General features: G+C 33.0%; 1 protein-coding gene and 1 long non-coding RNA gene across 8 annotated transcripts in view; one reads left to right on the top strand and one right to left on the bottom strand.

The window, feature by feature from the left end:
• b3galt1b (UDP-Gal:betaGlcNAc beta 1,3-galactosyltransferase, polypeptide 1b) overlaps nucleotides 1-24,145 on the top strand; it is a 180,988-nt gene that overhangs the window by 125,151 nt on the left and 31,692 nt on the right. The window contains exon 1 of one of the 6 annotated variants that reach the window (XM_082174794.1): nucleotides 4,444-4,667. The exons of the other annotated variants lie outside the window; for them this stretch is intronic. The gene's annotated coding sequence lies outside the window, so the exon portion shown is untranslated. Of the gene's footprint in view, nucleotides 1-4,443; nucleotides 4,668-24,145 lie in introns of those variants that run through there. 6 annotated transcript variants of the gene reach the window in all.
• On the bottom strand, nucleotides 12,355-14,831 carry LOC309503866. Of its 2 annotated transcripts, none has more exons than XR_014207906.1 (3): nucleotides 14,566-14,831; nucleotides 14,018-14,077; nucleotides 12,355-13,519 (listed from the first exon to the last, which is right to left on the bottom strand). It is a non-coding gene; the product is annotated as an uncharacterized lncRNA (long non-coding RNA). The 2 variants fall into 2 exon arrangements; XR_014207907.1 differs by having other exon boundaries at nucleotides 14,018-14,464; nucleotides 14,570-14,831.

Raw genomic sequence — 24,145 nt, 5'->3', positions numbered from 1 at the left:
AAATTACCAACCGTAAATATATAAAACATTTATTTTTGTGAGTGAATGCAGCACAATCGCGAACATTTAAAGGAGATTTTCTCAATGTTTCGATTTTTTTGCACCCTCAGATTCCAGATTTTCAAATATTTGTATCTTGACCAAATATTGTCCTATCCTTGCAAACCATACATCAATGGAAAGCTTATTTATTCAGCTTTCATATGATGTATACATCTCAATTTCAAAAAATGTACCCATGTGACTGGTTTTGTGGTCCAGGGTCACATATAATATACACAGGGCTTGACATTAACTTTTTTTGCTCACCAGCCACACACTGGCTATTGGTTTTCCAAAGTTACTAGCCACTCAACATTTTCACAGGCCACAATTTTGACATTGAAACCATGGGGGGAAACAGCAATATAGATATTTTTTGTATTATCTAAAAATTATTTTTAAAATTATTTATTATCTTGATTGTGAGCACAACATCTGCAGGAATGTGTAAAAACAATCCCACACCGAAATTCAAGCCCTGTAACGCCAACAATATTCATCCGGAGAGAAAGAAAGTGCAGCTGGTATACTGTATATTCTACAGAAAATGAGTATGGGAAGCGCTTCAGATATTTCAGTATCGACATGTATCGGAAAATCGATATGTTTGACAACATTACATTGTACTTAGTTCATTATTTCAGATGCCTTTTTAAAGGACTACAATTGAAAAATGTATATGTTATACTGTATATTAAATTCAACCCGCCAAAAGAGTGACTGCGTTACACGTCACTGCGTAAATCCACCCGGACGCCAACTATAGGTGTTCTGTAGCCTGGTCACAGTTAAAATCCTCTATTAAATCTAATTTAATTTCCTACCGTTTCGGAGAGAAATGTAGTAGCACGTTCATCTGCCAGTGGGTCTTTCATGGAGACTGTCCTCATGTGTTTGCAATTTGAATATAATAATGCATTTAAAAGTTGCTGCGCTTCACCAACGGACGTCGCTCAAATGCCTCTGGGCGCAATTGGATCGACCTAAAACCAATCAGAGCGATCGTCATCGTGTAAAGCCCGCCTCAACGTTTCTGATTGGTGCTGCGATTTCGACGGATTAGAAATGGGCTTGAATGAGCTCTTTGCCAGACTACTTACAGAGCAAATCTAAATTTGCCGGAAGTTGTCTGGGTTTTCCCAGGCTAGGTGTTCTGTGGATGTGTGATATAACATACAACATTAGTGCCTTCTGAGATCCTTCCTGAAATGGTTGAGAGACTTGACCTTTAGGGCTTTAGTCATCTGTTTGACTGGAGCAGCTTGTGTAAATGAGCGTGTGAGATGTCCCTCGAGGGACACCGTCCTCTGCCTGGAGAGTTCAGTACGTCCTGACACAGGCCGGCACACTCGTCTTTATTTAGAGTTCACTTGCAGATCTCACCGCCACAATGTGGGAGAATATGCAGTCGAGCCAATCCTGACCAACAGTTTTATCAGTCCAGACCGAGGAAATCAAGCAATATTCCTGAGCCTGGAATGCATTTTCTTTCAAAGAATCGTGTTTACTTGACATTTGGAATCTGATTTCGTCTCTGACATTTCCAGGGAGATGATGAGGATCTGCTCACTGTAGTGATACATTATTCAGAAGAGACGGCCGTGGTCATGCATTATTGCATCACACTTCTATCATGATATTTTGAGTGGATTTTCGTTTGTTACTCATGAGAAGTCATTTCAGTCCCCGACGCGACCTCTTCGGAACAATGGCTGCCGGTGGGAATTGTACTGGTTCTGGTGCATTAAGTAAAGACTGAAGCTGTTCCGCTTGCTCATGGGACTGTAATCGATCAGAAACGCACCATCATCAATATGTGGGTTGATTTGGGTTGTTCCTGAAATGTAAAGAGAAAAAAATATAAGTAAATATTTGTTTATTTGTTGTAGTTTTTTCACTATCAGTCAAATTTTGGGAATAATTAAGATTTTGAAAGGTTTTTTATGCTCACTAATGCTGCATTATTCCTGTGATCAAAGCTGAATTTTCAGCATCATTACTCTAGTCTTCAGAGTCACATGATCCTTCAGAAATCATTCTAATATGATGATTTGATGCTCAAGAAACATTTCTGTTTGTGATCAATGTTGAAAACAGATGTGCGGCTTAATATTGTTTTGTGGAAACCATGATACATTATTTCAGGATTATTTGACAAATAGAAAGTTCAAAATAACAGCATTTATTTGAAATAAAAATCTTTGGAAACATTATGAATATCTCTTTACTGACATTTTTGAGCAATTTAATGCATCTTTGCTGAAAGTATTCTTTATATATATATATATATATATATATATATATATATATATATATATATATATATATATATATATATATATATATATATATACTAACACTAAACTTTTGAATGGGTGTGTGTATAAATATTAATTTTATTATTTTTCCTGTGGCATGTTTCTGTGATTTCAAATACTGATTAAAATATATTTTGGCAACAACTATTATTTGTTTATTAGCTTATTATTAGATTATTAGACATTTTAGGTCATATACAAAGGGTGGTTATTATCTCAACCACGTTGTAAAAAAAAAAAAAGTAAGTTGTAAATGAGATTTTTTTGAGTGCGTTTTACAAGAAAATACTATTTCAAGATATTTCTACGTCAATAGTTTAATTGATTGTATTTCTTTGTAATTATCTGTGAAATTTACTAGCAATTTCTGAAAAAGAGAAAAAAATCAGCGTATTCAGGTTGATACCTCAGTATTCCAGAAGTCACTGAATCCGTCTAGCTTGGAGACCTGGGTGACAATGTATGAAAAAGCTGAAGGCAAAATTAAATTTTTCTGTGTCAGATCATTAAAATGAATGTCCTGGTTGTTGACTCAGCAGGTCTGGGTCTCAGGGTTAGGCTTTGCTCCTCGACTGCTCTGCCGCTGGGTCTTGTTTTAGACAATCTTGACTGGAAGTGTCAAAGCTTCACGTCAGTCTCTCCTCAGGCTCAGACTGTCAGCTGTGAACCTCAGGACATTCTTCAGCAGCAGTGAAATATTCATTTCCCAATTTGGCATATCAAAATAACTTAGCATGGGTTATTAAAAAATAGTCAATTCAATCAATTTCACAAATAATGATGCAACTGTAGCCTATATAACTAGAACTAAAGATGATTTACATTAGTTGGAGAGAGACCTGTCATGGTCATATCATGTAGTGGTCAGAAATGATTTAAACACCATGTTTTATGTATTGTCATATTTTCATAGTGAAACTGAAAGTTTGTGTTGACATTTTGAAGCGCTTAGTCGGGTTTGGATTACATCACGTTTATTTGTTTATTTATTTATTTACTTATTTTAGTCAAAAGACTAGTTGACATCACATTATTTATTTATATTTATGTATTTATTAATTAAAGTCAGTTGACTTTAGTTAGCCACATTATTTATTTATTTATTTTATAGAAGACTTTCTTATTTATATATATATATATATATATATATATATATATGTATATATATATATATATATATTTATTGTATTAGTCTGTAGGCCTTTATAAGTCTGTAGGTGACATCACGTTTATGTATTTATTTATTTTAGTCAATAGACTAATTGACATTATATTATTTATTTATTTTATTTATTCATTAAAGTCATTCAAAATCATTAAAGTTTAGTTGACATCACAATATTGATATTGATTAATTAAAGTCAGAGGCTTTTGTTAATATCACATTATTTAAGTATTTATTTATTATTACTAGATTTTAGTTGTCATCACATTGTTTATTTATATTATGTATTTATTATTTAATTAAAGCTATAGGCTTAAGTTAATGTCATTTTATATATTTATTTATGTAATAGTCAGTAGGCAATAGGCAATAGTTGATGTCACAGATTTGAGTTATGATTTGCTATTTGTTATTAGTCATTCCAGAAAATATTTGATTGCCCAAAAAATGTTCTTGCATGAATGCAAGACGAGTCATCAATATGTTTAGCCTAAAAAGTACAATTAAATATAAAATGAATAAAATACAGTTATATAATATATTAAATACAGTATGTCAAGTATTGTATAAATATATGAATGTATTAATAAAATGTTAAATATCTAATAAAAAATTTAAAATTCACAGCAATGAATTAATACTGGTAAATAAAACCCTGACCAGAATGTCACAACAGAGATGTGGCGTCTGTTCACTACAGACGGCACAACACATGGCCGTTTCCAGTGTAAGTGTTGTTGATTCACACCGGAGCAGTTTAGTTTGTAAGCGCCGCTTGCATCCAGTATAGAGTTAGTTTCACAGCACGACTGCACTTCCATCAACCTGTAAATCATTGCAGTTCTGTGAATAGACCACAGAGGTGGACGATCAATAAGCACATTCCTCCACACTTGCCCTCTCTGTCTCCGACTGATGTCCATGAGTGAGCCGGTGTCTGTTTGACCACTGCAATTACATCTGAGATCAAACCAGCCCGACCCATTAAGAAACGGTCTCCATACGGCTTACGTCTCTTCAGAACGGATGACGCTCATTTTCCACAACATCTGCACGCTTCGTCCCCTCATATATCTGTTTCTCTCAGTCTGAGGTGTGATTGTTTGTCTTGTAGACTCATCTGCATTCTGCAGCGACGCTGTGTAAGTATATATATTCCTATCACAGCATGTCTCAGACATTGGCCCAATCAATTCCTGTCATGCTTCATTCTCCCCAGAGCTTTGACTTATTAAAATACTTAGATGGAGTTTTGTAGCTTTGTTGTGTCACGTACGATTTTGTGTATTTTTATTTTAATTTTTAACTGGTGGGAAAGGAATCGCTCTCCCCTTGATTGACTTCCACTGGTGATCTGGACTCCCGAAGAGAAAACCTCTAAAGAGACTGTGTGAGGCGTACTTTGAGAAGACACAGTCTCCTTATTTGAAATTGATCTATTCCTTTATTGTAGGAATTGCAGTTATGATGACAAATCTCAGACCTAGCTGTAAGGAAAGCGGAAGACGGGCCTCGAGTGAGCTAATGTTTATAAAGAGGATTCAGTCTGTAATCAATCTACAAATAACACCTGTGATATTGGATATGAATGCAGCTGTGTTTTCATTTGCAAAAGGTTGGCTCTCCTTGTTGTTCATTAAAACTGGCTTACGCGGCATTAAGGCGCCCCAGATAGAGCGGCAACATTGATTTATTGTAATCTGCCTTTGTGCATAAGCGTTTTTGATTTCCTTTGTTTAAATTGTTGCCACTACATCCCGACGGATAAGACGCCTCTTATCTTCAGATCACCGAAATCTCTCTTGCTTTGCTTGCTCATGCTTTCACCACTGAAGTGAGTGATAAATTAAAAAGCAGGGGTAAGATGTTCTTTCTTTCTTTTCTTTTTTTTGTAGCAGGTGCATGCTGACTTATCTGCAGAGAAGTGTTTATTATTTTTTTTTCTGTTGAGTTGAAATTAATATGCCATTTTCAGCTTACATAAAGCTCATATACCATCAGCCTTTCAGAATCCTGTGCAATCTTAGGGGAAAAAATGTCATAATGCAGCATTCTTCTCAGACTATTGCAAGGTGTGTGTGTGTGTGTGTGTGCGCGTGTGTACTCGTCTATCTATCTAACTGGGGACCTTGGTGTCGTTACACACTCACTAACAGGGGACCGTCGAGCCAAGTGGGGACATTTTTCAAGTCCCCTGTTGGTCATGCTTTAAAACATGTTAAAATCAGCCAAAACACGCTCTGGTTAATTTTGTACATTTTTGACCAAGTGGGGACTTACATGTGTGTGTGTGTTTAAGTCCATACTCAGCAGCGCTCCTGTAGGCTGGAGCAGGAACTGCAGTGGCCCATTAACACACGTCGTTCACACTTCTCTATTGTCTGAATGGCTGCTGTCCTAGAGAGGCTCTGAGACTGTAGAGCTGCTGTTTAACTGCTTCAGTAACACTTTATAATAACTGCACGCTATTAATCATTAGTTAAGCATTAGTAAACAGTTAATTCATTTATAAAGCATTAATATACACTAATAAGCAGTATATAAATGCAGTTATAAATGCTTTATTCCTGTTTTAAAAGCATATCTATAATGTGTTTAATAATTGTATTTTCATACTTTATTAATGATCAATTTATCATTTCTAAATGAAGTATAGCATCATTTACAAAGCAGTTATTTAGGAGTTGTCAGTGGTTCATAAGATCCCTTAGAAAGTGTGAGTAAATGATTAAACTAATTCAATGTACATTCATACATCATACACTTATTATTCAGACATATAGTAATAGTTACTTAGTGTGTTAATAAATGCTTTATTAACATGTATTTCTACTGTTTTCAGGTAGTTATAAAGCATTTAGTAGAGGTCAGATCACAATTTTTTGTGAGCTCATCTAAAGTGAGGACTAGTTATGCTAGTTATGTAGGAGATTTAAAGGCTGTTAATATTTCTATGTTCTCTATCATTGTGTTGTGTTGTGTTTGTTTCCTTTTTCTGTTTAGAAGATAAATGAGTCTTTAAATCTCCTTTATAAATGCTTTACTAGGCATAACTAGTCCTCACTTTTGCTCACAAAATAGTGAACTGACCACTACTAAATGCTTTATAACCCCATGAATCTACTACATTTACTCACACTTTCTAAGTGATCTTATTAATCACTGACAACTCCTAAATAACTGCTTTGTAAATAATGCTATACTTCATTTAGAAATGATAAATTGATAATTAATAAAGTATGAAAATACAATTATTAAACACATTATAGATATCCTTCTAAATCAATAATACAGCATTTAAAGCTGTATTTATAAACGGCTTATTAATGTCTGCTTTATGAATTATGATTTAACTGTTTACTAATGCTTAACTAATGATTAATTAAATGCAGTTATTATAAAGGGTTACCATATATATATTATATAATATTTTTCATAATATAACTTCAAATATGCATTTTTTTTATAAAAAATAAAATAAAAAAAACATGCCAAGAGGGGATCTACAACTCAATGTTATAATTATAATGTAATTATTATTATATTATAAAGGCATTAATAATGCGACAGATAGTATTGGCTGCCTATTAATTAAAACATCATTTCTACAAAAAAAACAACAACAAAAAATCAATAGACATGTCCTTATTTTTCTGTTTCCTTTGTTTCTAGGATGTTGATGTACAGAGAAAGTCAGTGTTTGAAATATTGCTCAATTTAAATGCAACCAAAGATATGTCGTTCGTTACCATCCAACAGTGGACCTTTCTTTAAGATCTAATTCAAAACTTTTGAGTTGACTTGCTGCATCTGGTCATTTTGAAGAAACAAAAATGAAATACACAATTTTCTTTTAAGGTCTTTTTTCATAATATAACTTCAAATATGCAAAAAAAAAATTTAATTAAAAATAAATAAAATTAAACATGCCAAGATTGAATCTCAACTCTGAATGATCTCTACCTATACAACAAGTGGAGACTCACAATAGCCTGCAATAGAACTTTGCGTGTGTGATATATATATATATATATATATATATATATATATATAGGCCTAGGCACCACAGATCACAATATGCATAGTTAAAAAAAAAAGAAAAAGAAAAAAGAATGACGAACATCATCAGTTATCCAAAATGTAATTGCTTGAGGAAAGACCATTTAAATCTACAACGGGGTAAAAAATACAGACGGCCCGACGGCAACAGTTCAAAAGCAGAGGCGAGAATATCCTCTTATCATTCATAATATTATTTTTCTTATTTAACGCTCTCTCTTCATAGATACTTTCTATGCTTGGTTATGCAGTCCCTAACAATTTACTTGTTACTACTTTTCTTAATAATTTCTTCTGTACCTCAGTAGCAGTTCCATACCAACAAATAATACAGAATATCATAACACTTTCAATGAAAGCACTATAAAACATCAGAAGCTTTATGTTGTGGACATTACAGCAAAGTTATTGCTTTAAGAAATTCATTCTCTGTTGTGGCCTATTAATTAAAACATAATTTCTACTCTAATAAAATCAATAGACATGTCCTTATTTTTCTGTTTCCTTTGTTTCTAGGATGTTGATGTACAGAGATATTCAGTGTTTGAAATATTGCTCAATTTAAATGCAACCAAACATGTCGTTCGTTACCATCCAACAGTGGACCTTTCTTTAAGATCTAATTCAAAACTTTTGAGTTGACTTGCTGCATCTGGTCATTTTGAAGAAACAAAAATTCATAATATAACTTTTAAAAAAATTAAAATTAAAAAAATTAAAAAAATTAAACATGCCAAGATTGAATCTCAACTCTGAACGATCTCTACCTATACAACAGTGGACTCACAATAGCCTGCAATGGAACTGTGTGTGTGTGTGAATAGTTAAGTATGTCTTTATTTTGTAACTATAAGTTATATATATTTATATTTAGGCCTTCATAGATACTTTCTATGCTTGGTTATGCAGTCCCTAACAATTTACTTGCCATTGTTATGTGCCATTGCACTCACACATACATGTCTATATTACTAACAGACCAATGTCGCTCTACACTGGCCAAGTGAGGACTCAATGAACGATGTCTATCTATACAAGTGAGGACTTGAACAGTGTGTGTGTGTGTGTGTGTGTGAACAGTGAAGTGAACTGGCAGTGAAGTCTGTCTTCATTATGTATATATAGTATATTATATAGTATATTATATATTATGCCTTTTATCATTCATAATATTTGTTTATTTTATTTAACACTTATTTTCTCTCTTCATAGATACTTTCTATGTTTGGTTATGCAGTCCCTTTAGGGTTTATAGGATTAATCAAACAGAAATAGCTCTTTAAGGTAACGATTTCAGGTCACTATAGTGACCTATATTTAGTATAGCGTAAAGCATACTTTATACAGTGAATAATGATTTTATTAATCAAAATGAACTTCGCGTCCCCAGTTGGATGGTAAAGAACGATACGTGTTTGGCTGCTTTGTACATTTCTTGCCATCACAGACACACTGTAAAGATTTTGGAGGTCAATCTCAAAATGTTATGTCGAAAAACTAAAGTGCAATAAATAATACACGCTTTAGGGTCTGTTTACACGACATCATTTTCAACTGAAAACTGAAAACTTTTTGGCCGTTCATTTCAACGAAAATGCCATTTTGGGGGCCTGACAATGAAAGCTTTTGAAAACGAGTTTTTGTGAGCTCATCTAAAGTGAGGACTAGTTATGCCTTGTAAAGCATTTATAAAGGAGATTTAAAGGCTGTTAATATTTCTATGTTCTCTATCGTGTTGTGTTTGTTTCCTTTTTCTGTTTAGAAGATAACTGAGTCTTTAAATCTCCTTTATAAATTATTTACAAAGCATAACTAGTCCTGAAATAGTGAACTGACCACTACTAAATGCTTTATAACTGCCTGAATCTACTACATTTACTCACACTTTCTAAGTGATCTTATTAATCACTGTAAACACCTAAATTTAGAAATGATAAATTGATTTAATAAAGTATGAAAATGCAATTATTAAACACATTATAGATATGCTTCTAACTCAATAATACAGCGTTTAAAGGTGTATTTATAAACTGCTTACTAATGTCTGCTTTCTGAATTATGATTTATCTGTTTACCAATGCTTAACTAATGATTAATAGGATGCAGTTATTATAAAGGGTTACCATATATATTATATTATATTTCTCAAAATATAACTTCAAATTTGCATTTTTTTTTATAAAAAAAAAAGCATGCCAAGAGGGGATCTGCAACTAAATGTTATAATTATAATGTAATTATTATTTTATTAAGATATTAATAATGCGACTGATAGTATTGGCTGCCTATTAATTAAAACATAATTTCTACTCTTAAAAAAAATCAATAGACATGTCCTTATTTTTCTGTTTCCTTTGTTTCTAGGATGTTGATGTACAGAGAAAGTCAGTGTTTGAAATATTGCTCAATTTAAATGCAACCAAACATATGTCGTTCGTTACCATCCAACAGTGGACCTTTCTTTAAGATCTAATTCAAAACTTTTGAGTTGACTTGCTGCATCTGGTCATTTTGAAGAAACAAAAATTAAATCATTTTTTTCATAATATAACTTTAAAAAAATCAAAATTAAAAAAATTAAACATGCCAAGATTGAATCTCAACTCTGAACGATCTCTACCTATACAACAGTGGACTCACAATAGCCTGCAATGGAACTGTGTGTGTGTGTGTGTGTGTGTGTGAACAGTTAAGTATGTCTTTATTTTGTAACTATAAGTTATATATATTTATATATAGGCCTTCATAGATACTTTCTATGCTTGGTTATGCAGTCCCTAACAATTTACTTGCCATTGTTATGTGCCATTGCACTCACACATACATGTCTATATTACTAACAGACCAATGTCACTCTACACTGGCCAAGTGAGGACTCAATGAACGATGTCTATCTATACAAGTGAGGACTTGAACAGTGTGTGTGTGTGTGTGAACAGTGAAGTGAACTGGCAGTGAAGTCTGTCTTCATTATGTATATATAGTATATTATATAGTATATTATATATTATGCCTTTTATCACTCGTTTTGAAAATGATGCCTTTACCATCTGCATGTAAACAACATAAACGTGAATTTGTGAAATTGTTACGTCATTCCAACCCGGTCACACTAAATGCGTCTCTATAGCACACATTGTGTTTATTGTGCAATTTATACGTGCATATGATAGGCATGGGTGGGTTTAGGGTAGGTTTAGTAGTGGTGTGTAATATGTAATATGTATTATATGTTTGGTTAGGATTAGTTTTGTAGGATGTGTGTGTATTACACTCAATAAAGTGCGTATTATATGCATGTAAAAAAATATATTTTCGCGTAAAAATTGCACGATAAACACAATGCGTGCCATAGAGATGCATTTTCATGAGATCAGGCAGGTCATGCACAAGTATATAACATGGTCACATGCGTACTTATCATCACGTGTTCACATGTTCATGAGTATTTGAGTTTTTTTTTTTTTTTTTTTTTTTTGACAAAGTAAGAAAGGTTTGGGGTGTGCTTTTAGATGGGCCTTTAAAATTTGACAAACAAATATCTTCAGTAACTGGATCTAGTTTCTATCAACTCCGTCTTTTGTCTAAAATTAAAACACTTCCTAACTGACAAAACACTAGAGATGGCTGTTCATGCTTTTATTACTTCCCATTTAGACTACAGCAACTCATTGTATTGCGGTATTTCCAAGTCACAAATCGCTCGCCTTCAACTGGTCCAAAATGCTGCAGCAAGATTTATTCACAAAAGTAGTAAATATAATCACATGATGATGATGATACATTTTATTTATATTGCGCTTTTCTGCTTTACATATAGCCTCACATTCAAGCTGGGGGCAAGCTGGGGCCAGTTGTACTGTTAGAGGGGCCAGTTTAGACCTTATTGTTGTCATATCATTTTCTGCACTGCACTATAGGCATTAACAGGCAAAATACCATGATTACCAATCATTCAACAATGTATTTGCATTGCCATTATATTTTTTAAATTTGCATTACATATTCAGAATCAGTCACATTAACTGCATTCTACGATTTTTGTGTTTTTTTTGCAAAAAGATCAGCAAATTCATCTAGATTTAAGGCCTTTGCCCTCCTTGACTCAATACTTAGAACACCTAAATTGCTTAATCTGTCATCTGACATTGTGGACCTGAGATAGGTTTTCACCAGCTTTAGTGCATACAATATAATATACAATTAAATTATGCTTATTTTAAATGTATTGTGCAGGCTAGGTATAAAAAATATAGGAAAAACCATGATAATATGAAACGCTTCAAAACAGAGCGCACAAAGCGCGTATGCGCATCGCGGGTGCAGAATGATGTGCTCAAAGCAACATGGAGTCACAGTGTTCAGCGCTGCACAAGTGCGCATTTAAAAGTTCACGGCACAAAGCGAAGAAATTTCGAGCGCACAAATCCTAGTGTAGCCTACACTGTAAAAATAAAAGGTGCCTGGAGGAACCTTTTGGGGTTCTTCACTTTGCCACACCGGCGGAACCGTCTGTAGATCCTCTAGGCACCCTTTAAAAAGGGGCGGTTCTCTGAGGAACCACACAGGTTTCCTGAGGAACTCTTATATAAGGCACTGTGTGGAACCACTGTGGGTGCCTCCAGGAACCAAATTTCAATTTTATTGTATTTGTATTAAATTAATTTCATGTTGTTACTATGGTTACCACCATTAACTTCTATTATAATAAACAAAATGAACCAAATACAAAATAAGAATTGTTTATTACATATTTTAGATCCATTTTAATACATACACTTCCATGCACTTGAAAAAAAAAGCTAGTAATAGATTAATATCAATGAATACACACACACACACACAATAGTATAATACATAAGTAACATGAATAATCAACCATGTGTATACAATAGGCTACACAAGAAAAGACATCTCAACAAAATGCATGGAAAACACGTTCCATGTAATAAATCAATGTAAAACATTACAATTTTGACTATTTAAAAATGTCCATCTTCACTTAATTTTAAAACATGTGTTTCAGTCCGCTTGTTAAGTCTGACGTCACTGTTTCCAAGTCCAAAAGCTCTATCAGATGCCAAAAACAGACAACAAACAGTGCTAATATACACTCATTGTGCTGTAATATTCCTGAAAATTAGGATCCTAACCTTTATCTCTATTCCGAAATCTCAGATGGTTAGTTATTCAGCTATTTTGAATCATAAAATGTTGAAGTCTGGGATGCCGTGAGACTGGAGACTGAAATGTACACTCTGCCTTTTGAAAAGCTTAAATGTGTGACTTGAATCAACAGAGTTCATAAATGGTTGTTGAGTATTCTCAATATCTAGAAACAAGATAGAGAAAGTAGAAGTAGAGGCTTCGACCCGGAAACAGTATATTCCTTATGTCACAACAAGCAGAAAACATTTTCCATTTTAACAGAGTTAAGGTGCAGTAAAATGATCTGTTGTTCTGTGAATGTTCACTGGTGAATTCAGTCATTTCAATAAGAATCCACACGATCAGCAATTTTGTCTTTTTGCCTGTGTAATTTCACGAAATTCACAAATGTGATGCACCTTTACTCGCTGCAACATAAAATGCAATCAATTATAAAATCTTCACAAGGGACACGTGAGGTACTTAACGAGTTCGAAAAGTGAAAAGGTGCATCAGCTTCATTTTCTGTTTGCTTTTCCTCTTTTCTGGTGGATGGTCCAGGCACTTCAGTGATTTTCAGGTCTACAGGAGGATTTTTATTCTTGATCAAACTTGTATTTCAGCTTACCGAGATCCCTGCAAAGTACAAAATTTACTGTTAGTAAGGTTATTAAAGTTATTAAATAATTTCCTCAGCCTTGTGACGTTCCAAACCTGTTTGACTTTCTGTCTGTGGAACCCGAAAGCAGATCTCAGGCATAATGCAACCCGTCACCATTCAATATCACTGCATGAAACACAAGCATACATTTTTTTTTGTAATTCATTCAAACTATTCTTATGTACACTTGTCTAGTTCAATTCAATGCAACAATTTATGTAAAAAATAGTTAAGCTCCAAAAATGTCCCAGAAAAGATCCTAAAAATAGTCAATGAGTTCACAACTCATGTGTTATGGGTTGTGTTGTATAAGTCTTCTGAAGTCATATAATAGCTTTTTCCTTTTTTTTGTCGAAAAATACTAAACTTTTAGTTATAATTCAGGGTTCAAATGTCTTATATTCAAATGCATATGATTAAGGTATAGCCTATAAAAAATGCATAGCATTATTAGCTCCAAACCTGTGATATTATTTTTCTGAGTAACATGAATGAGATTTGAGAGCATGAGGGAAGATTTTCAGAGAATAACTTATTAAAAAAGTACACAGTCAAACAATACAATTTCACACAGAGAAAGTTCATAGTAATAAAGTACTTGCATGTGGTGTATAGGTAACTTACTGTAATTCAATGTTGCCTCTGAAATGTTCAGATTATTTTAGAAATGTAACGTTACTGGTTCTTCTGGGGAAACAAAAGAACAAAGCTGATTATTCACAACATAATATTTATTGACCAGTAAATGGCTTTAAAATGGTATTTGAGAGAATGAGGGCACCTGTAGTAAGTAAAGTTAGGCTAAACAAAAACAGACCAAACTATTTTAACCTGCTTTTGTTATTCATAAAAAACGCCAATGACGACAGCAGGAATCAGCTACATTAGTTAGGCTATATCAGCAATTTGAAGACACAGTTTTACAGAATATGTTGAATTGAATGACTAAATCAATCTAAGACAATAAGTCAATAATTTCCATTTGTTCATTAACTTACGTTAGATCAACGTAGTTAGCATCGCGGCTAAAACCTTCATACCAGATACTGTGCAATAAACGAGTGGTAAACACTGTAAAAAAGTAGTAATGTATAATCAATTTAGTTTATATATGTGTGTGTTTGAATATATAGTGAGTAGACTCTGTATTTATATTTATTTGGCGAGTTTACAAACCTTGTAACGGAGAGCCGATCAAACGGCGGAAGCTTTGATGAGAGGAGCCGTTACCCGATGACGTCGATCAGCTGAGCTTTGTTGCGCGCGAGCAGCGCGAGGATCACTGAAGCGACGACAGCAGAGGAATAGCAGCAGTTTCGTGACAGAATAAAACTTTTCTCCTCCTAGTTCTTCTTCTTCAAATAATAATTTATGAAGAAGTAGGTAAAAATTATTATTTTATTACTATTATTTATTCAATAATAATTAATGAATTCTTCTTATTAATATTATTATAATTTAGTATTGTTGTTTAAGGTTTAAATTAATCAACAAAATAGGCCTATAGATAGCCTACTAAATAAATGTAAGCTACCCAGGTGAAAAAGACGTAGGCTACTGTTAAATGTATTAAAAATGCATTAAAGTATATTTGTATTGTAGGCCTATACTAAAAACACTCTCAAGTAAATTTTTAATAGTACGTCTTTTTTCACCTGGGTATGTAGGCTATACTGAATCAAACATAAGTAGCCTATAATAATAATAATAATAATAGGATAATAATATTCTCATTCTGGCCTCACAGAACCATTGGGTTCCTCCAGATGCTGGCTTTAACATAAGAGATCTTCCAGGAACCACTTAAATGTTAAAAGATCTTCCAATAACCCTTTTATCGCATTCAAGTTCCTCTATTTTCCCCCAAAGCACTTCGAGGTCTCATGGTAATGAAAAGGTGACTCCAGAACCTCTGAACTAAATACAAAGTGCTTAAAGGATCCCATAAGTTCCAGCAAGAACCTCAAAGTATGTCAATGCTCCTCCAGTAACCCTACTATAGGAGAAAGAGCTTTGAGGCACTTAAATTACATTTTGAAGTTCCTTGAGTATCCGACAGGATATTTGAGGCTCCTTTAGTTTTTACAGTGTATATCTGTCCAACAGTTTATTGATCATTTGTTTCTTCACATAGTGAAGTTTTAAATTCCAGTTATTGTGCGTTTGATGCCGATTCATAGTCCTTGTGGTGTGAACAGGCACATGGTAGCGAGTCGTTTTAAAACAGCAACAAACATAAAATACAAATACACAAAATAAAGTCATTTTATGCAAATCCACAGCCTTTTATCTACAGATCAAGCATTATAATGTGTATATATCATATTGGAGAGAGTTTTACCGTGCATATATATAACATAATATAAATTAACATTACAAAAGTTAATGATAGTACATTTCAAATACCTAAAAATTGACAATTAAGTGATTTTGTTCGAGTCAAAAATATTACTTAACATTAATGAACCAACGGTACACATTTTTTACTTTAGCAATCTTATGGGTTGTGGTCTCTCAGACATTGGCAGTAATAAAAATACAATAAAAACATAGTTTCCCTTTGGACTTAAATTACATATCTTTGTGGTATACGGTAGAAATATTGCACATTTCAGTCTAGCTTAGGTTTTTTAAATAAATAACACAGTCTTGGAAATAATATGTAAGCATGTGCAAATAAGCCTGTATAGTAAATCAAGTTCTGTTGGTCTTTGTGTTTAAGTGAGAAATTAATTCATTTAAATTGAAAGATCTCAATGTTTATAAGATCTTTCAATTATGTTTAACAGTTTTGAGCGTATAAAAGAGTGTATAAAAATGGGCTCTGAGTTTTGGCAGTGGTTGTGTCTAAGTGAAATATGTAGTTTGGAAGATGTAGTCACTGAATGCATTAATACAACATTGAATGACACAGACATTTGCAACACTTCTACAGTAATACCGTAGTAAAATATTTTCAGAATCTAAAAAATTAAATACTATCAAAACAATTAGATGTAGCTGAACACATACAGGTATTAATCTTTCAGTTTCATCACCATCTATAAAAAGGGGAAACTTGGGGGAAATGTGTACTGTACTGTAAACAATGACCATGTGACATAAAATGCTGTGAATTCTGAACAACAGAAAACAGCAGAAATATGTTAGAATTCTACCCGTTATTTGTGTGTTTTTTTATTTAACGTGTGTTTTTGGGGGGTAAAACCTTTTCTAGTGTTCTGGAAGAATGAGTTGATCTGAGAATGAAGTTTCAGTGCATTTTGAATGTGAAATGAACTGCTGTCAAGCTGTAAGTTGGTTTGGAGAAGATATCATGGTCTTTTAACCTGATATCATTTAAGACATCATTTAAGACTGTGGTATAAATGATTGAATGATTTAACCATAACTCATTACTATCCTTGATATTCTAAAATAGGTATTTTTCATGTGTATGTAGACTAGGGTGTGTGATATTGAGTTGTTGCACTTCCCCCCCACACGCAATTTACATATCAATGCAGGAAGGCCTTAAAGGCCAGTGTTTTTCTTAGGTGAGAAAACTGGCCAACAACCCCCAGAGTCCTGTTACCAATATCTGTGCAACTTCTCAAATACACTAGAATAAACTAGAGAAAACGCTGGGATTTACCCTGCCAAATTTATTTTGTAAAGTTTTCTTTTGTAAATTTTTTTTTTTTAAATAAATAAAACAAGAATTACACTATCTACTGTTCACTGCAGTTAATGTTACATTATCCACGTTTACAATACTGTACAAAAATATGAAACTGAGATTAACACTTGTATAGGTGTTTAGTTAAATATAATTTTTTTGTTTTTGTTTTTTTTAGATTCAGAATTTAAATATTAGGTTTTGAACATCAGTTTTGATTAGAGAATGTAAACATCTGCAAATTGGCCTGTATAGAACATAAATGTCTGTTGGTGTTTGTGTTAAGTGAGACATTTTTTTTTTTTTTGCCAAAGCAATAATAAATGATCCATAGTTTGGCTCACATAAGCCCCGTTCACACAGAGATTCCGGAAAATACACCTTGCACAATTCTGAAATCAGTATTATATATTATAATATAATATTTAAATATAAAATCTTGTTTACTTGTTTAGCACTATGTTTACAATGAAACTAAATTAATGATTATTCCAAACACAAATAAAATGTAAGTTTCCCAATTCTAAAGTCACTTTTTCAAAACTCTCTTCACACAGTGATCACACCATCCGTCTATGTGAGCTAAACTGTGGATCACTGCTTTGAAAGATGTCATTGAATGCATTTTGTTCCATTTACATTAATTATTCTTAAACACAAACACCAACAGAACTTTATGTTCTATACAGGCTAATTTGCACGTTTACATACTCTTTTTAAAACTGTTAATAATAATAGTACTGTTAAACTGTTAAAAATTAATTTCAGTAATATCACATTGAAATAGATATTCTGATTCTAAAATATAATAATATCAAAATAATTAGATGTAAGTGTTAGTCTTTCAGTTTCATCACCATCTATAAAAAAGGGGAAACTTAGGAATATTTTAGTACAGTAATGTTAAAAAGTTAGTTTGTTAGTATACTTTACTTTATTGTCCTTTTTCAGGAAATTTGTCTTGGACTCAAAGCTGCATTAGTACACAACATATACATACACACACAAACCAAAAAGAGTTTAAAACTACATATATGTATAACTACATCTTGCTATTTAACATATTAATAGATACTCTAACGGTCTTACTCAGTGGGACTCTATACCGTCTCCATGATGGCAGAAGCTGATACATTGGAAATAAAACATGGCTTGAATCACTCACTATTGTCTGTGCATTTTTTTAAAAATCCACGATTCGTAAATTGATTGAAGTGATGAGTACTCTCTTACACCCATAACTTACATTGCAGTTTTCACAAGACATGCAAGCTGTGATTTTAATTGGACCGAAAGATTGCCATATGAAGTTTGCATCCTATAATTTAAAAGACTACCTAAAACGGCATAATGAAATAATTGCATAATTCTCTGATTTACACCAAACAGCCTAAGTCTTCTTAAAAAAATACAATCGTTGCCGGAATTTTGAACAAAGATAATCAATGTTGGCTTTCCAAGTAAATGAACGATCAATGACCACACCTATATACTTATAGGTATCCACCTGCTCAATATTATCATAGATGATAACTGGGATGTAATCAAAAAGGATTATGTAACATCAACTGCAGTGAATTATAAACAGTAGATAGTGTCATTCTTGTTTTATGAAAGCATTTTACAAAAGAAAACATTGTGTAATGCTCATGTTGTTTGTGTTTTTTTGTTTTATGTGTGACAAAGTGTATCACTAAGTGTATGGGTGAAACCTTTTCTAATGTTCTGGAAGAATGAGTTGATCTGACACATTAAGTTTCAGTGCATTTTGATTGTGAAATGAACTGCTGTCAAGCTGTAAGTTGGTTAGGAGAACTGAGTGAAGAGTTTTGAAAATGTACCTAAATATTGAGAAATGTGTCTTAGCGATTGTAAAAACCTGTAATTTAATTTAATTTGGCAGGGTAAATCCCAGCGTTTTCTCTAGTTTATTCTAGTGTATTTGAGAAGTTGCACAGATATTGGTAACAGGACTCTGGGGGTTGTTGGCCAGTTTTCTCACCTAAGAAAAACACTGGCCTTTAAGGCCTTCCTGCATTGATATGTAAATTGCGTGTGGGGGGGAAGTGCAACAACTCAATATCACACACCCTAGTCTACATACACATGAAAAATACCTATTTTAGAATATCAAGGATAGTAATGAGTTATGGTTAAATCATTCAATCATTTATACCACAGTCTTAAATGATGTCTTAAATGATGTCAGGTTAAAAGACCATGATATCTTCTCCAAACCAACTTACAGCTTGACAGCAGTTCATTTCACATTCAAAATGCACTGAAACTTCATTCTCAGATCAACTCATTCTTCCAGAACACTAGAAAAGGTTTTACCCCCCAAAAACACACGTTAAATAAAAAAAAACACACAAATAACGGGTAGAATTCTAACATATTTCTGCTGTTTTCTGTTGTTCAGAATTCACAGCATTTTATGTCACATGGTCATTGTTTACAGTACAGTACACATTTCCCCCAAGTTTCCCCTTTTTATAGATGGTGATGAAACTGAAAGATTAATACCTGTATGTGTTCAGCTACATCTAATTGTTTTGATAGTATTTAATTTTTTAGATTCTGAAAATATTTTACTACGGTATTACTGTAGAAGTGTTGCAAATGTCTGTGTCATTCAATGTTGTATTAATGCATTCAGTGACTACATCTTCCAAACTACATATTTCACTTAGACACAACCACTGCCAAAACTCAGAGCCCATTTTTATACACTCTTTTATACGCTCAAAACTGTTAAACATAATTGAAAGATCTTATAAACATTGAGATCTTTCAATTTAAATGAATTAATTTCTCACTTAAACACAAAGACCAACAGAACTTGATTTACTATACAGGCTTATTTGCACATGCTTACATATTATTTCCAAGACTGTGTTATTTATTTAAAAAACCTAAGCTAGACTGAAATGTGCAATATTTCTACCGTATACCACAAAGATATGTAATTTAAGTCCAAAGGGAAACTATGTTTTTATTGTATTTTTATTACTGCCAATGTCTGAGAGACCACAACCCATAAGATTGCTAAAGTAAAAAATGTGTACCGTTGGTTCATTAATGTTAAGTAATATTTTTGACTCGAACAAAATCACTTAATTGTCAATTTTTAGGTATTTGAAATGTACTATCATTAACTTTTGTAATGTTAATTTATATTATGTTATATATATGCACGGTAAAACTCTCTCCAATATGATATATACACATTATAATGCTTGATCTGTAGATAAAAGGCTGTGGATTTGCATAAAATGACTTTATTTTGTGTATTTGTATTTTATGTTTGTTGCTGTTTTAAAACGACTCGCTACCATGTGCCTGTTCACACCACAAGGACTATGAATCGGCATCAAACGCACAATAACTGGAATTTAAAACTTCACTATGTGAAGAAACAAATGATCAATAAACTGTTGGACAGATATAGGCTACACTAGGATTTGTGCGCTCGAAATTTCTTCGCTTTGTGCCGTGAACTTTTAAATGCGCACTTGTGCAGCGCTGAACACTGTGACTCCATGTTGCTTTGAGCACATCATTCTGCACCCGCGATGCGCATACGCGCTTTGTGCGCTCTGTTTTGAAGCGTTTCATATTATCATGGTTTTTCCTATATTTTTTATACCTAGCCTGCACAATACATTTAAAATAAGCATAATTTAATTGTATATTATATTGTATGCACTAAAGCTGGTGAAAACCTATCTCAGGTCCACAATGTCAGATGACAGATTAAGCAATTTAGGTGTTCTAAGTATTGAGTCAAGGAGGGCAAAGGCCTTAAATCTAGATGAATTTGCTGATCTTTTTGCAAAAAAAACACAAAAATCGTAGAATGCAGTTAATGTGACTGATTCTGAATATGTAATGCAAATTTAAAAAATATAATGGCAATGCAAATACATTGTTGAATGATTGGTAATCATGGTATTTTGCCTGTTAATGCCTATAGTGCAGTGCAGAAAATGATATGACAACAATAAGGTCTAAACTGGCCCCTCTAACAGTACAACTGGCCCCAGCTTGCCCCCAGCTTGAATGTGAGGCTATATGTAAAGCAGAAAAGCGCAATATAAATAAAATGTATCATCATCATCATGTGATTATATTTACTACTTTTGTGAATAAATCTTGCTGCAGCATTTTGGACCAGTTGAAGGCGAGCGATTTGTGACTTGGAAATACCGCAATACAATGAGTTGCTGTAGTCTAAATGGGAAGTAATAAAAGCATGAACAGCCATCTCTAGTGTTTTGTCAGTTAGGAAGTGTTTTAATTTTAGACAAAAGACGGAGTTGATAGAAACTAGATCCAGTTACTGAAGATATTTGTTTGTCAAATTTTAAAGGCCCATCTAAAAGCACACCCCAAACCTTTCTTACTTTGTCAAAAAAAAAAAAAAAAAAAAAAAACTCAAATACTCATGAACATGTGAACACGTGATGATAAGTACGCATGTGACCATGTTATATACTTGTGCATGACCTGCCTGATCTCATGAAAATGCATCTCTATGGCACGCATTGTGTTTATCGTGCAATTTTTACGCGAAAATATATTTTTTTACATGCATATAATACGCACTTTATTGAGTGTAATACACACACATCCTACAAAACTAATCCTAACCAAACATATAATACATATTACATATTACACACCACTACTAAACCTACCCTAAACCCACCCATGCCTATCATATGCACGTATAAATTGCACAATAAACACAATGTGTGCTATAGAGACGCATTTAGTGTGACCGGGTTGGAATGACGTAACAATTTCACAAATTCACGTTTATGTTGTTTACATGCAGATGGTAAAGGCATCATTTTCAAAACGAGTGATAAAAGGCATAATATATAATATACTATATAATATACTATATATACATAATGAAGACAGACTTCACTGCCAGTTCACTTCACTGTTCACACACACACACACACTGTTCAAGTCCTCACTTGTATAGATAGACATCGTTCATTGAGTCCTCACTTGGCCAGTGTAGAGTGACATTGGTCTGTTAGTAATATAGACATGTATGTGTGAGTGCAATGGCACATAACAATGGCAAGTAAATTGTTAGGGACTGCATAACCAAGCATAGAAAGTATCTATGAAGGCCTATATATAAATATATATAACTTATAGTTACAAAATAAAGACATACTTAACTGTTCACACACACACACACACACACACACAGTTCCATTGCAGGCTATTGTGAGTCCACTGTTGTATAGGTAGAGATCGTTCAGAGTTGAGATTCAATCTTGGCATGTTTAATTTTTTTAATTTTGATTTTTTTAAAGTTATATTATGAAAAAAATGATTTAATTTTTGTTTCTTCAAAATGACCAGATGCAGCAAGTCAACTCAAAAGTTTTGAATTAGATCTTAAAGAAAGGTCCACTGTTGGATGGTAACGAACGACATATGTTTGGTTGCATTTAAATTGAGCAATATTTCAAACACTGACTTTCTCTGTACATCAACATCCTAGAAACAAAGGAAACAGAAAAATAAGGACATGTCTATTGATTTTTTTTAAGAGTAGAAATTATGTTTTAATTAATAGGCAGCCAATACTATCAGTCGCATTATTAATATCTTAATAAAATAATAATTACATTATAATTATAACATTTAGTTGCAGATCCCCTCTTGGCATGCTTTTTTTTTTTATAAAAAAAAATGCAAATTTGAAGTTATATTTTGAGAAATATAATATAATATATATGGTAACCCTTTATAATAACTGCATCCTATTAATCATTAGTTAAGCATTGGTAAACAGATAAATCATAATTCATAAAGCAGACATTAGTAAGCAGTTTATAAATACACCTTTAAACGCTGTATTATTGAGTTAGAAGCATATCTATAATGTGTTTAATAATTGCATTTTCATACTTTATTAAATCAATTTATCATTTCTAAATTTAGGTGTTTACAGTGATTAATAAGATCACTTAGAAAGTGTGAGTAAATGTAGTAGATTCAGGCAGTTATAAAGCATTTAGTAGTGGTCAGTTCACTATTTCAGGACTAGTTATGCTTTGTAAATAATTTATAAAGGAGATTTAAAGACTCAGTTATCTTCTAAACAGAAAAAGGAAACAAACACAACACGATAGAGAACATAGAAATATTAACAGCCTTTAAATCTCCTTTATAAATGCTTTACAAGGCATAACTAGTCCTCACTTTAGATGAGCTCACAAAAACTCGTTTTCAAAAGCTTTCATTGTCAGGCCCCCAAAATGGCATTTTCGTTGAAATGAACGGCCAAAAAGTTTTCAGTTTTCAGTTGAAAATGATGTCGTGTAAACAGACCCTAAAGCGTGTATTATTTATTGCACTTTAGTTTTTCGACATAACATTTTGAGATTGACCTCCAAAATCTTTACAGTGTGATTGTGATGGCAAGAAATGTACAAAGCAGCCAAACACGTATCGTTCTTTACCATCCAACTGGGGACGCGAAGTTCATTTTGATTAATAAAATCATTATTCACTGTATAAAGTATGCTTTACGCTATACTAAATATAGGTCACTATAGTGACCTGAAATCGTTACCTTAAAGAGCTATTTCTGTTTGATTAATCCTATAAACCCTAAAGGGACTGCATAACCAAACATAGAAAGTATCTATGAAGAGAGAAAATAAGTGTTAAATAAAATAAACAAATATTATGAATGATAAAAGGCATAATATATAATATACTATATAATATACTATATATACATAATGAAGACAGACTTCACTGCCAGTTCACTTCACTGTTCACACACACACACACACACACTGTTCAAGTCCTCACTTGTATAGATAGACATCGTTCATTGAGTCCTCACTTGGCCAGTGTAGAGTGACATTGGTCTGTTAGTAATATAGACATGTATGTGTGAGTGCAATGGCACATAACAATGGCAAGTAAATTGTTAGGGACTGCATAACCAAGCATAGAAAGTATCTATGAAGGCCTAAATATAAATATATATAACTTATAGTTACAAAATAAAGACATACTTAACTGTTCACACACACACACACACACACACA

Source organism: Leuciscus leuciscus (genome assembly GCF_965113295.1).
Source record: "Leuciscus leuciscus genome assembly, chromosome: 7".
Classification (NCBI taxonomy): Eukaryota; Metazoa; Chordata; class Actinopteri; order Cypriniformes; family Leuciscidae; genus Leuciscus; species Leuciscus leuciscus.
Note: the sequence above shows the minus strand (reverse complement) of the source record. Positions and strands in the feature narration are given on the sequence as shown.